General features: G+C 39.7%; 1 protein-coding gene across 4 annotated transcripts in view; it reads right to left on the bottom strand.

The window, feature by feature from the left end:
* The window catches only part of LOC150077290 (uncharacterized), a 427304-nt gene that overhangs the window by 218169 nt on the left and 193858 nt on the right, over nucleotides 1–15277 (bottom strand). The gene's annotated exons all lie outside the window — the stretch shown is intronic.

Below are 15277 nucleotides of genomic sequence, written 5' to 3' on the forward strand. Positions count from 1 at the left end.
TGCATCCAGCTGACATAGGTGGCAAATGCAGTAATGTTGAGAGAGTTTGGTGTGACATGAGCACTGATAAAGTACAAATGAGAATACGAGTGTGTTGTAGGCCTTGTGACTGATTAGTACAATGGACAGTTGTAGCAAAAGAGAGTGGGCCAATAAATCACAATGTCTTGTAATGGAGGATTTAAACTTTCCAGACAGTGACTAGAACAAAGAGTAGGAGAAAGGCAGAATTACTTAACAAGTACAGGTCACTATAGAAAAAAAGCTGTGAATTAGGGTTGAATTTGAAAGTGTCTGCAATTCTACATAGACATGATAGGAAGGAGTATATGATGAGAGCCTTGTCGATCAATTCGGCCCTGGAAAGATTGTGCAAGACTCAAGGGGTAGAATTTTTTTCAGCCTGGTCTGTACTTGTTAACAGGAGAGACTGCTTCTGCAGGGATAGGATACACTTAAATAGAAAAATTGCAAGAAACTTTGCTGATGCTATCGAGGCAGTGTTAGGTGGGTTGGAAAACTGCTAGCTTCAGGGGATACAAGGACTAATAGATTAACAGTAGCCACTGGCAGAGGTGAAAGTGATTCTTGCACTGCTTCTATTGGAATGAGCAGCAGCCTGGAAAACAAGATACAGGATATTTCAGAGACTGCTGGGAGACTTTGCGGTACAAGTAAACACATGGGTTGTGTTAGGGTAGCTAAGAATAGGAACAGGTGCATGTATACTTGCGTGTACACCAATGCTAGGAGTTTTGTAAATAAATTTGATGAATTTGAGGTATTGCTCAAAACATCAAAGGCAGATATGGTTGGGATATCAAAGACGTGGTGTCACACAGATATAAGGAATGCAGAACTGGAATTTTGGGAGTACAACGCGTACAGAAAGGATAGACAGCATAGGAAGGGAGGAGGGGTTATGCTATTAGTTAAGAAACACATAAGATCCAAGGAAGTGAAGCCAGTCGACATCGCTGGACAGTGCAGTGTCAAGTGAGTATGGTGTGACATACGCATTCGGAGATAAAAATTGAGAGTAGGAGTGTGCCATAGAACTAATGACTCTGATGATTATAATAAGAAACTGTACAGGGAAATAGAGGGGGCCAGAAAACCTGAGTCTCATAATGGAGGATTTTAATTTCCCAGATATTGACTGGAATTTGTGCGATTTACTGGATAATTGTTTTCTACATCAGCATGTTCAGGAGGCAACTAGAGGGAATAATACTCTTCATCTGATTATCAGTAGTGATTCTTCATGCATTAAGAATCTACTGATAAAGGAACCTCTAAGTGGCAGTGATCACAGTGTGCTGAAGTGGGATTTAATCAAAGAGGTCACTACCATCAGGGGTACAGGGAAGGGTTTTTGCTTTCATAAAGGCGACTACGATGGTCTGAGACAGTATTTAAATTCTGTATAGTGGGACCAACTGATGATGTTACCAACAGCAAATTAAAAATGGGAAGCATTCAAAGAACTTATCTTGGAAGCTACTAGGCTTTACATACCAACTAAGAAATATTGTTCAAGGTTTAGGCCTAAATGGATGTCAGATGAACTACTGAGACATATGGCAGAGAATAAAAATGCATGGGTACATATAAATTAACATGTGACACAGAAGCCTATGATAGATATAAGCTGATCTGTAACCAAGTTACAAAGGAGGTTAGGCAGGCGAAGGCAGATTACGAGAAATCTTTGGCAAAGGATGGAAAGAGTTCTTTACTTATGTAAACTCTAGAAGGAAGGGGATGAATCAGATTGGTCTACTTGATATCGATGGTTCAACTGTTGACGATCCTGCTCAGGTAGCTAACAAACTAAATGAATATTTTGCATTGACATTCACACATGAGTTATTCAGCGAGAGGAATTCCAGAGGTGTATTCAACTCTGGCAGTAAGCTAGATAATCATGTAATAACTGTGAGTAAAGTGGAGGAGAAATAGTTGAAGATAAACACAAGAAAGGCACCTGGGGTGGATGGAATCTATCCAGTTATATTAAAGGAGGCAGCAAAGGAGGTAAGCAAACCCTTAGCCATAATTATGAGTGCTTCCTTGGACTCAGGGGAGGTACCCATAGACTGGAGATGTGCAAATGTGACCCCAATACACAAAGGAGCATCAAAGGCCGACACAAGTAATTATAGACCTGTGAGTTTAACTTCTGTTCCAGAAAAATTATTGGAGGCACTGGTAAAAGCAGCACTGCAGGATCATCTAGACAAGACTTCAGTTATAGCTCGGACACAGCAGAATTTTTTTTCTTAAGTTAAAGTCAAAAGTCTTGCCTGACCAATTTGATCGGATACTATGATGCAGGGAATAACTTTGATATTATATATTTGGATCTTAGAAAGGCTTTTGATACCGTTGCACACCGAAGACTGCTGCAAAAATTGGAGCAGTGTGGCACTGGAGACAAATTGCTGCTATGGATAAACGGATGGTTGAGGGGGGAGAAGACAGAGAGTGATAATCAATGGACACTGCTCATTGTGGACTAATGTTATTAGTGGAGTCCCTCAGGGTTCAGTATTGGGTCCATTATTGTTTTCTGTATTTATAAATGATATTGATGATGGTATATCAAGTTTAATGTCCAAGTTTGCAGACGATATAAAGGTTGGCAGGGTTGTTAAGGACCTATTGATGCTATGCTGCTGCTGCTGCTGCAGCAGGATCTGGAAAGGTTGAGCAGATTGGCTGAGAGGTGGCAAATGAAGTTGAACATTCACAAATGTAAAGTACTACATATGGGAAACAGCAACCCCAGAGCAACGTATCAACTCTGTGGTACTACACTGACAGTGGTAGAGAATGAAAAGGACCTGGGGGTAATTGTGCAGGCAGATACGAAGTTCTCTGAGCAGTGCAGACGGGCTGCAAGAGTAGCTCATGGTGTCTTGTCAATGATATACAGGAATTTTTCTAGCAGGGATAAGGAGGTGATTATTCCCTTGTATAAGGCAATGGTCAGGCCACACCTTGAGTACTGTATATAGGTCTGGAGGCCTCATTTCAAGAAGGATGTAGAGTTGCTGGAACGAGTACAGATAAGCAAGATTAGTGAATGGAACAAAGGGTTGCTCTTAAGAAGAAAGGCTTAAGTTTTGCAAATTACAGTGTCTGGAGACTAGGCACTGCCGAGGTGATCTGATATAGGTGTATAAAGCCTGGAATGGTTTGCGCATGCTCAATGCTAATGGGATTCTTCATCTTGCTCAGAATAATCACCTGAGAGGGCATAAATTCAGATTGAGGAAAGACAGATGTAAGATAGATGTGCGGAAATTTTCGTTTAGCCAGCGGGTGGTGGAACAGACTTCCATCCCTTGTTGTGGAAGTTGATAGCCTAAATAAATTTAAGGCTCAGCTGGACAGGTATTTCAAACGAGCAGAGGGGTGAAATGGAAGTGTTTTTTTTGGCTGATGCTGCATAAGCTTGCTTTTTTGCATTATACGCCTCTACTACTAATGCTAACTTGTGGGTTGGTCACTCACAGACTAGCAATGCTTTTGTGAATTTATTGGATAGCATTTTTTTAAAGCAGTACATTAGAGAGATTGTTTGTTATTTGGTTTTTAGGAGCATTAGCCATATTTCTCTGGGGATATGCGGTGGTCATTCCCTGACCTTTCCGCATCCTCCGTATTTAGTGGTCATGGGCTGGAATCCCAGTCTAATCAAGAAGCGTGTGGTACACGCTGCTGCTCCTGCCCACCTGGCTACAGAGGCGCCATGTTAGAGAGAGGCAATAAAACGGAGTAATACTCTCAATCTGATTATCAGCAGTAATTATCCATGCATTAAGAATTTGCAAAAAAAAGAACCACTAGGTGGCAGTGATCACAGTGTACTGATTTCATACTTATTTTAAGGTGTAACTACCATCAAGAGTAAAGGGAAGGGGTTTTGCTTTCGTAAATTCTCTCAGAAAATTTTTTTAAATTCTATACAGTGGGACCTGTATAGAATTTATACAGGTCCCACTAACTGATGATGTTACCATCAGCAAATTCTAAATGGGAAGTATTCAAGGAATTAACCAAAGAAGCTATTAGGTTTTTCATACCAACTAAGAAATATTGTTCATGGTTTAGGCCTATTTGGATGTCAGATGAACTAATGAGTCATGTGTCAGAGAAGAAAAATGCACGGGATACATATAGATTAACAAGTGACAAAGAAGCCTATGGTAGATATAATCTGGTATGTAATCAAGTCACAAAGGCCATTAGGCAGGCAAAGGCAGATTATGAGAAATCTTTGGCAAAGGATGCCAAGAAAAACAGCAAAGAGTTCTTTACTTATGTAAACTACAGAAGGAAGGGGATGAATCAAATTGGTCCATTTGATATCGATGGTTCGACTGTTGATGAGCCTGCTCAGGATGCCTACAAACTGAATGAGTATTTTGCATCTTCATTCACACAGGAGGAATTCTTTAGGAAAGGGGAAGCCATAAGTTTATCAAACTTTAACAGAGCTAAATGATTTTGTAATAACTGAAAGGAAAGTGGAAAAGAAATTGTTGAAGTTAAACATAAGAATAGCACCTAGGCTTGATGGGATCTATCCAATTATATTAAGGGAGGCAGTGAAGGAAGTAAGCAAACCAGTAACCATAACTATGAGAGCATTCTTGGATTGATTGTTATTTGGTTTTTAGGAGCATTAGCAACTAAGGCCATATTGCTCCGGGAATATGCGGTGGTCATTCCCTGACCTTCCCGCATCCTCCGTATTTGGTTGTGACAGGCTCAAACCCCGGTCTAATCCTTGGATTCAAGGCGTTCCCTTGTGAACTGGAGATGTGCAAATGTAACCCCAATTCACAGAGGGGAATCAAAGGATGACATAAATAATTACACACCTGTTAGTTTAACTTCTGTTCCAGGGAAGATAATGGAGTCGATGTTAAAAGAAGTAATGCAGGATCATCTAGCTGCATTTATACTTGAGACACAAGATGGGTTTGTTAAGGTAAAATCTTGTCTAAGAAATCTGATTGAATACTACGACTTATGTGGTCACAAAGGAACTGGAGGCAAAAAATAATTTTGCTATCACATACATGAATTTCAGGAAAGCTTTAGATACAGCTGCACATTAAAGGCTGCTGTACAAATTGGAGCAGTGTAGCATTAAGGGCAAGTTGCTGCTATGGGTAAATAGATGGTTGAGTGGGAGAAGGCAGAGAGTGGTAATCAATGAACATTACTCTTCTTAGAGTAATGTTATTAGTGGGGTCTCGCAGGGGTTTGGTGTTTGGCCCATTGTTGTTTTTCTATATGTATTAATGATATTGATGAAAGCATATCAGGCTTAATGTTCAAGTTAGCAGATGCTACAAAGGTTGTCACAGGGTGGTTAATGACAGTATGCTACTGAACAGAATCTAGAAAGGTTAGGCAGATGGGCTGAGAAATGGCAATTAAAGTTAATTCAAGTACTGCATTTGCCAATGCTAATGCATATGGGTAGCAGTAACCACAGAGTAATATACCAATCACTGATACAACCTACACTCAGGGCAATAGAAAATGAAAAAGTCCTGGTGGTAATTGTGCAGTCAGATACGAAGTTCTCAGACCAATGCACACAGGCTGCCAATACATCTCATGGGGTTTTGTCAATTATATACAGGAATTTTGCTAGCAGGGATTATCCCATTGTATAAGCAATGTTCAGTCCACATTTTCAGTCTGCATACAGGTCTGGAGACCTCATTTTAGGAAGGATATAGAACTGCTGGAATGAGTACAGAGGAGGGCAACAAGATTGGTGTGTGGAAAAAAGATGTGCTGTTACAAAGAAATGCTTCAAATTGCAGTGTTTAAGGGTTGGAATGTACTGAGAAAGCTCAATGTTGATGGGATTCTTCCTCTTGCTCAGACCACACACACAAGGGGGGCAAATTAAGATTGAGGAAGGATGGTTGCAGAATAAATGTACGAAGTTTGCCTTTAGCCTGCAGGTGATTGATTGCTGAAACAAATTTCCATCTGTTGTTGTGGAAGTTGATAGCTTAAATCAATTCAAGGAAGAGCTAGAAAAGCTACTGGAGGGAACAAATAGGTGATAGGGAAGGTATTGTTTTTTTTTTTTTTTTTTTTTTTGCTGATGCTGCATAAGTTTGCTTTCTTGCATCATTTGCTTCTGCTAATGCTAAAAGTAACGCTTCCCCATTAGAGAAGACTACTGCAATTTATTTTCTTTCCAGTTGAATACCACCACTCAGACATCACTGTTTCGAAGCCGTTTGGCTTCTTATCAGTGAGTGGGTAAGTACCAGAGGTATAAGGATGACAACTCAGTTGTCACTTTTTTTTTTACAAAATATGAGAGATGCCAAAAGGTGAACTTTTTAGACTAATAATATCCCTTATATCTGATCTAGAATCTTTATTTGCACTGAATTAAGCTCTTACACGCATTCCTTTAGTTGTTTTAATAATGAGTTTTAAAGGTAGGGACGCTCTAATTACACTAGCTAACAATTTTAAACTTTTTTTCGATAACACGAACAAAATCAACTGATTTTGACTAAATCACATGTGCTGAAAACAAAAGTGACAGTAGAAAGTTCATAGTACGTCACATTTTCATATTATGGTGTTGTGCTCCTTTTTTCCCCCAAAAACTGTGAATTTTTACTTATCTAGATGTACTTGACTCTCTTCTTTATTATTATAATAATTAGCCATATGGTGCAAGGAAGCCTGAGGCTTTTGCTGCACCAGCCAAAAAAAAAAAACAAAAATTCTGAGTTACCCCTGAGAGAGAGAGAGAATCACCAAGAAAGAGAAGAATGATGATATCCAGCTCAGGACCTTGGGTCTGCCAAGCCCATACTCACCAGATGTGAGCCCAAATGAATTACTTGAAATAGAAATGACAACCAATAAACATTTCAATTTGGATTTAAGTAAGCAATTAACCCACAAAAGTGGAGGCAAAAATAGGAAATCATACTACTTACAGTCATTTTTTCCTCTTATGAGCAGAATGGTCCTCTCTTATCAGAAACCATCCAAATCCCATCATCCTACACACCTCTTGCTCCATAGTGTGGATATCTTGGTGGAATCGTTTCCCCCTACTCATCACTATCACTGACAGATCCCAAGTTGTCCGAAAAGAAGTCCAGTTGCGAATGTAAGAAGGTTAGCTTCAGCGACATTCGGCATCCTAACATTTGATAGTTATGCAACAATTCTTCTATCAACTCTTTATAGTTCTCTACTTTTTTATTCCCTAAAAACTGGCTAAGCTACAGCTCTGAAGGATTTCCACACAGCTAATTCATTAGCGTTAAGTTTAATTTCAAAGATTTCATCCTTTAAAAACCGTATAATTTGTAGGCCAATGAATATACCCTCCTTGAATTTTGCATGAATAATTTTTGGAAACTGGATTTTTAAGTACTCGAAACCTTCTCCATTTTTGTCCAGATCTTTTACAAAATTTTTCATGATACCCAATTTAATGTGCAAACGTGGGAGAAGTGCCATTTCAGCTTTCACTAAAGGTGTGCATTCATTCGATGTTGAATTTCCCAGGAATGTGTTCTTCTCTGATGAGCCATTCCTTCACAATATAATGATCTTATACTGCTCAACTATCCCATAAACACAGGAAACAACAATATTTAGTAAAACCACCTCGTAGTCCAAGCAAACAAGCGATTACTTTTAAATAACCACAGATTTTCCAACAATATTTCTTATAGTTTGAGGCATTTAATAACAATGACATGCTATCATAAGTTTCTTTCATAGCCGCTGAATGAGCCACTGGGACTGATGGTTTGATATTACCATTGTTTCAAAACTGCTTTTAAACTGAGTGTAGAATAATTGATGAATAATCTCCATTCTTCAGGACTGTGTTCAAACCCTAGTTCATCCATCAATCCGTTTACATCTTTGCAGAACGTTCCATTTGATAATAACCTGTAAACTTTTCATTTCAGTTTCTAAACACAGAAATCCTTGTGGTATTTGCCAGAAATTCCATTATTGCAACCTAGATAGCTCAGCCTGTTGCTTTGAAAGATTTAAATCCTTAACCAAATCATTAGGTTCATTTTACTCAATTAAGTGTGGGGTTTGTCATTTTAATGATTGTAGCTAGGATCAGCAGAGATTGAGGGGGAGGGCTGCTTTGGGCTCTAGTTGACTCTTGCTCTTCTTCCAAAATAGTGATTTCTTCACAACTAGGTGGAGGAATAGGAAGTTCAGGTGTGTGTAGCGCTGGTCTTATTGCAGACGGAAGATTTGGGTTTTATTTTAACTCTATTTTTCTTTGAAAACCCCTTAGTATTTGTGAGGCAGAAATAACAATCTTCGAGGAGACTTGGTTCTAGCCAGATCATCGGAACAGCAAAAGGCATTTTAAAATTGTTCCCCCTTCATCCATTCAGTCAGATTTACATAGCACGTTATATAGCACATATACAGTGCCCACCTTTTATCCTGATCACCCACATGACAACCAAAATAAAAATAATAAGCTTGTTTCACCTTTTCTGTGATTGATCAACGTCGCAACTTCGCTGTAAATTGTTCACAAACATGGCAAAAACTCTTTGGCGAATTAACAAATGCAAGCTGTTTTTGCTCCATTTGACAAGACCAAAATGGAACTTAAAACACCATAATTTACCACTAGATATTACAAATCGCAACTAACCCCAAAAATGTACATTTAATGTCTAAAGACAGCTTGTAAACAAGTTATCTTTCACAGAGTCACCTGGTTGCTGGTAATAAGTAGGGTCCAAACATGCTACTGCATAATAAGGATATAGCAATATAACTCAGAACGGCCACTCCTCAGGGCCATAAAACTAAAAAGAGGTAGTATACCATTAAACAACGCAGATATGCCTCTTTTGTTACAATAAATTCAACCGGGAAATGTACAGAGTGTGATGTTAACAATTTCTTTGATTTTGAAGCTACGTTACGTTTTTGCATTTTTCTAAAAAAAATGTGATGTGATAGAAACCTTTTATTGTCATATTCGTAATCAGCACATAGAAATTAACAAAAATATGCTTACTTTCATCCACGTTAGCAAAACCTTGTTGACCAGTATTATTTTTGAGCTCCCTCTTAATTATTTCTGCACTAACTTTGAACAGCGGAGTCATCATTAATTAAAAGAACAGCAAATTTACCTTTATTGAAAGATAATTTTTTGGCAAAATAAATGTGGACTACTATTTTTAGATAAAATAATAGTAAAGGATTGTAAGAAATGAAGTAAGCAAAGAAAGACAGAGATATAGAAAAGAATAAAGTGTAAAAAAAAGAAAGAAATTATGGTATTAAAAAAAAAAATATATATATATATATATATATATATTGTGTGTATAAGAGTTTGATGAGGAATATTAACATATAGTAATATGGATTATGGACTAGGGACACTGCATATATTGGCAGAAGGTTTGTTTGTTTGTTTGTTTGTTATTTGGTTTTTTAGGAGCATTAGCAACTAAGGCCATATTGCTCCGGGATATGCGGTGGTCATTCCCTGACCTTTCCGCATCCTCCATATTTGGTGGTGACGGGCTCGAACCCCGGTCTAATCAAGAAGTGTCTACTACGCACTGCTGCTCCTTCCCACCTGGCTACGGAAGCGCATTGGCAGAAGGAACCTAGTGACCATAATGGATACATCCCACATACATCCAATCTTTGAGCCTCTCATAGTCCACGACTCGGCAGCCGCCTACAATGGCAGTCGCCCATCTCAACCATCTTCCTCTCCCCAGCTCCCCTCTCCTGACCTCTCTCTTCCTCACCCTCGTTCGCAACCACTCTCCCCTCCTCTGTGACCTTGCATGCATACATATTCGAATGTCAGCTACAGCACATAAAAACAGCCGCTTGCCACATATGATCCTATCTCTTCCATCATGCAGTATGATTGATGACTTTTGAGGTTATGATGAACGTTGTGGCGAGATCCAATATTCCTTACATTTCGAGGGTACAGCTCTAAAACGGTTTTCGCAGGCCGGCCGCTAGTTAGTACACCGGACCGAACCTATTGGTAACTCTCTAGGAGGCTTCCGGATCAGCTAGTGTATAATCTTGCTACCTCTACTCTGCCAGATAGTGACTGGAGGGAGTCCGAGTAGTGTGTATGCGGGGAGCATTGTCGAGGCCACGTTATGTCAAGGATCTGGGTATATTCTTCCCACATGTACGCCATATCCAAAAATTTCATTACTTCATACAGCATGTCCCACCCACTTTTTCTTACTATTGAATACACCATGAATTGTCAAACTAATAGAACAAGCTTATCTGCGAAAAGATCTAAACCTCCCAAGGATTTCCTAATTCATTTCACAAATATACGTGGTCTCAATTCTAATCTCAACGATGTCCATTTCCACTTGCAGTCTGCCAAACCCCATGTACTTTTTCTGACAGAATCTCAGTTAGCGGTTGATTCAACTACTGTTCATCTCAGATGCCCAAATTATTCGCTGTATGATTCCTTTCGCCTCAAAGGTGGTACTTGTGCATATGTCCGTTCTGATATTCCCTGTCAGAGACTTGGCAATTTGGAATCTCCTCTCTTTGATCTTCTCTGGCTTAAAATCTCTCTACCTCATTGTGTCAAATTCATCTGTTGTCTCTACCGTTCTCCCAACTCCACTAATCACTTGGAGCTCTTTGACTTCCTCTCGTTGCAACTTGACTTTCTCCAGTCCAACTTTCCTAACAGTGAGGTAATTTTCCTTGGTGATTTTAATGTTCACAACTCCAGCTGGCTTCCGTTTTCTAGTCACACCGACCCAGCAGGTCGAGATGCTGAGGCTTTTGCAATTACTAATGACCTAGCACAGATTGTTCATTTACCTACAAGAATACCGGACAATCCTAATCATACAGCCAATACGCTTGATCTTTTTCTCACAAACAACCCTTCTAAGTACACGGTCGAAGTGAGAGGTCCTTTAGGCACTTCAGATCACAACTTGGTGATTGTCTCTTCTCCAATGGAACCTTTATCTCATGGCTATTCCCAACCTCGTGTTGTTTGGCATTACAAGAATGCAAAATGGGATGACCTGCGAGACTTCTTTTCTTCTTTTCCTTGGTCGGATTACTGTTTCAAAACTCCTGATGTCAACGTTTGCTCAGATCGTGTCAGTGAAATTATTCTTGCAGGAATGGAATCCTTTATCCCACACTCCACTTTAAAATCTCGTCCTTTATCTAAACCTTGGTTTTCCAATAAATGTGCTAAGGCTGTTCAAGAGAAGAATGTTGCATATCGTAATTGGCTTGTTTCTGATTCTTCAGTTTCATTTTCTGCCTACACCAAAGCTCGCAACAATTGTAAAGCAGTTATTAATCAGTCCAAACTAGAGTTTGAACAGGCTAAGAGTAGAAAACTTGCTTCTTGCCCTAATGGTAGCCGAGCATTCTGGTCTCTTGCCAAAGCTATTGGCCGCAACTTTTGCCCATCTCTGCTTCCACCTCTGTCCAAACCAGATGGTTCTGTTGTCACTTCAGCCAAGGATAAAGCTGACCTGCTAGCATCCCATTTTTCTTCCAGCTCATGTATTAATGAACTTGGTAAAACACCTCCCACCATTCCCAACACGGTCCATTCAATGCCTCCTGTGGTCTTCCGTCAAAAGGATATCAGAAGGATTTTGATGAATCTTGATGCTAAGAAAGCTCCAGGTCCTGATGGTATTTCTCCACTTGTTCTCAAAATCTGTGCTCCTGAACTTACTCCTATTCTTTGCCGCCTTTTTTCACTTTCTTATTCCAAAGGTGTTTTTCCTTCTGCTTGGAAATTTGCTCATATCCAGCCAGTTCCTAAAAAGGGTGACAAATCCCTCCCATCCAATTATCGTCCCATTGCAATTACTTCTACTCTTTCTAAAGTAATGGAGAAATCAATTAACCGCCAACTCTTAAACTACCTAGAAACCTTCCGTCTGATCAACGATCGCCAGTATGGATTCCGTCGGTGTCGATCCACTGGTGATATTCTGGCTTATGTTACCCATTTATGGACTACTTCAATGGAAAGGTTCGGTGAAACACAAGCAGTTGCTCTTGACTTCTCAAAGGCTTTCGATCGTGTTTGGCATAAAGGTCTTCTAAACAAGCTTCCATCTTATGGTTTGCCAACTGTTTTTAGTAATTGGTTATCCAGTTTTCTCTCTGATCGCTCACTGAGGGTGATGGTAGATGGCTCTCTGTCTTCTAACTTCTCCACTAATGTCGGTGTCCCCCAAGGTTCAGTTCTTTCCCCCACTCTTTTCCTCTTGTATATCAATGACCTTCTTCCATTGACTGGAAATCCTATCCATAGTTTTGCCGATGATAGCACATTGCATTCAACTTTCCATTTTGAGAAACCTTGCCCTGCTCAATCAGCTTCAACTTCTCGAAAATCTGCTACCAATTCCTTAAATGCCGATCTTCAGGTAATTCTCCAGTGGGGCAAAGACAACTTAGTTGATTTCAACCCTTCTAAAACTCAGTCTTGTCTTATATCTCGCAAAAAGGATTCTTCTGCTCCTATGCTTATCTTTAGTGACACTCCAATTTCTAGGCAAAAGGATATATCTCTTTTGGGGATTACCCTGACTTCTAATCTCTCTTGGCACAAGCACATTACAAATATTGCTTCCTCTGCATCTAAAAAACTTGGTTTTCTCTTTCGCTCTCGGCGTTACTTTTCTTCCAAACAGCTGCTCACTCTGTATAAATCGCAAATCCGCCCTGCCATGGAATATTGTTCCCACATTTGGGGTGGTGCCCCAAAACCTCTCTCAGGCTTCTTGATTCCATTCAGAAGAGGGCAGTTAGGTTAATTAATGATTCATCTCTAACAGAGTCTCTCCACTCGCTTTCTCATAGACGTACTGTTTCTGCTGCATGCCTCTTCTACAGATATTTCCATGGGCACTGTTCTTCTGAATTGGCTTCTATAATTCCCGCTCTCTCTTTCAAAACAGTCCGAACACGTGCCGCCACCAGCCAACATCCATTTACTGTCCAACTTCAAACCCACAGAACCAACTTTTCATCTTCCTCATTTATTCATTCAACTGCCGTTTTCTGGAACAACCTTCCTTCATACGTATTTCCTGAAAATTACAATCTACAGAAGTTCAAGTCCAATGTCAACAAATATCTTCTTTCGTCTTCTCAACCTCCAACCCAAGCACGGTACTAAGTACTATAGGTTCTATTACTTCTCGTGTTTGGGGTTCACATAAAAAAAAAAAAAAAAAAATATGAATTACAAAAGTATATTGTTTTATAAAAGAAACAAAATTTGTGTACAATAAAGATGGCAAGTAATTATTATTGTGACATGCAGAGTATGAATCAGATAGTGATCCTCCAATACTCAGAAACCCTAATTCGAGGAAACGGTTTCGTATTTATTTGGATTCATCGTGAGACTCAAACAAGGAAAATATTGCCCATAAGCCAGCTACTGAAACAAATCATTCAAATACATGGAAACAGAGCCAGAATCCTGACAAATGGCTCGAAATATTCAGGTGGCAGGAACACTGTGGCCAGGGTTTGGGCAGCCCTGGTTATAGTTGATCCATGATATAATTGTCATAAAAATAACAAGCTTGTGCTCCACACATTCTGCCTGTGCCTGTGTGGAGGGTACGTTTGGGCAGGTGTATTTTGTTTCATTGTATTTTCAATGCTCTCAACAACATCAACAGATTGAACCTTATCTAAATTACGTAGAGGATAGGATATTCTCCACAGATTGGCAATAGAAGAGTTATTATGTGTATGGATGCAAATGTTGCATCTACATTATGGAAAAGTCCCTTTACAGATCAAAAAAGCAAGTTATTAATCCTAAATAAGAACTTATATCTTTCATACACTGTAGGGCACCCCCTACTTTTGTTTCAGCATCTGGTCAGTCCTTCATAGATATCATGGTGTCCAACTCTACATTTGTACTTAACATAAGAAACTGGCAAGTTAGAACTACATGGTCAGCAAGTGACCATAACCCTATAATGTTTGAAGTTATGGATTAAGGCTGTATGGCAAGAAGGAACTCATACGATTTTCCAAGGTACAGGACTCAGGGAGCAAACTGGGAAAATTTTGAGAACAGGTTTTGTGTAGAAGCCACGGATGATAATATCAAGAGAACTGCGCAACTGCCAGCAATGGAACAGGTGGAAGCCGTAAATGACCTAATAAGGTTGGTCTGTGATGCCTCTCTTACAAAGAAAAAGAGAAAACAGAATCATGTGCCCTGGTGGTCTCAGGATCTCACAAATCTGAGAAATGAATTGAAAACTACTGCAAATTGAGTTGAGGTGGGGTGGACCATCTGGGTGGCCTTTACAAGCTGGCCAGGTAGACCTACTTTAATAAAATTTACAGAGAAAAGAAGAATGCGTGGGAACAACTGGTTAAATCGACACTAAAAGATGAACCGTGGGGACTTGCTTACAAAACTGTAGCGGAGAAATTGCACCCTGGTGAGATTGATTCTTCTATCTTGGCTGAGGCAAGAGACTTTTCTTGGACAGAGTCGATGAATGCGATATTGGATGGCATTATTTCCTAAGGCATTTGTGTACCAGAGAGTACGGAACATACAAATTTAAGGAGGGAGCACTTGCTGTATTGTGGATTAACTGATGACGACCCATTTACTAATCTTGAAATTGGCACAGCATTAGCATTAGTAGAGGCATATGATGCAAGAAAGCAAGCTTATGCAGCATCAGCCACAAAAAAAAAAAAAAAAAAACCTACTTCCACTTCACCCCTCTGTTCATTTGAAATACCTGTCCAGCTGAGCCTTAAATTTATTTAGGCTATCAACTTCCACAACAAGGGATGGAAGTCTGTTCCACCAACCAACTACCCGCTGGCTAAAGGCAAATTTCCGCACGTCTATCCTACATCTGTATTTCCTCAATTTGAATTTATGAACTCTGAGGTGATTATTCTGAGCAAGAGGAAGAATCCCATCAGTATTGAGCATGCTCAAACCATTCAAGGTTTTATACACCTCTATCAGATCACCTCGCCGGTGCCTAGTCTCCAGACACTGTAATTTGCAAAACTTAAGCCTTTCTTCATAAGAGTACCCCTTTGTTCCATTCACTAATCTTGTTGCCCTTCTCTGTACTCGTTCCAGCAGCTCTACATCCTTCTTGAAATGAGGCCTCCAGACCTATATACAGTACTCAAGGTGTGGCCTGAC

Source organism: Mastigoproctus giganteus, chromosome 12 (genome assembly GCF_048544385.1).
Source record: "Mastigoproctus giganteus isolate SK-2022 chromosome 12, ASM4854438v1, whole genome shotgun sequence".
In the NCBI taxonomy this organism is placed as follows: domain Eukaryota; kingdom Metazoa; phylum Arthropoda; class Arachnida; order Uropygi; family Thelyphonidae; genus Mastigoproctus; species Mastigoproctus giganteus.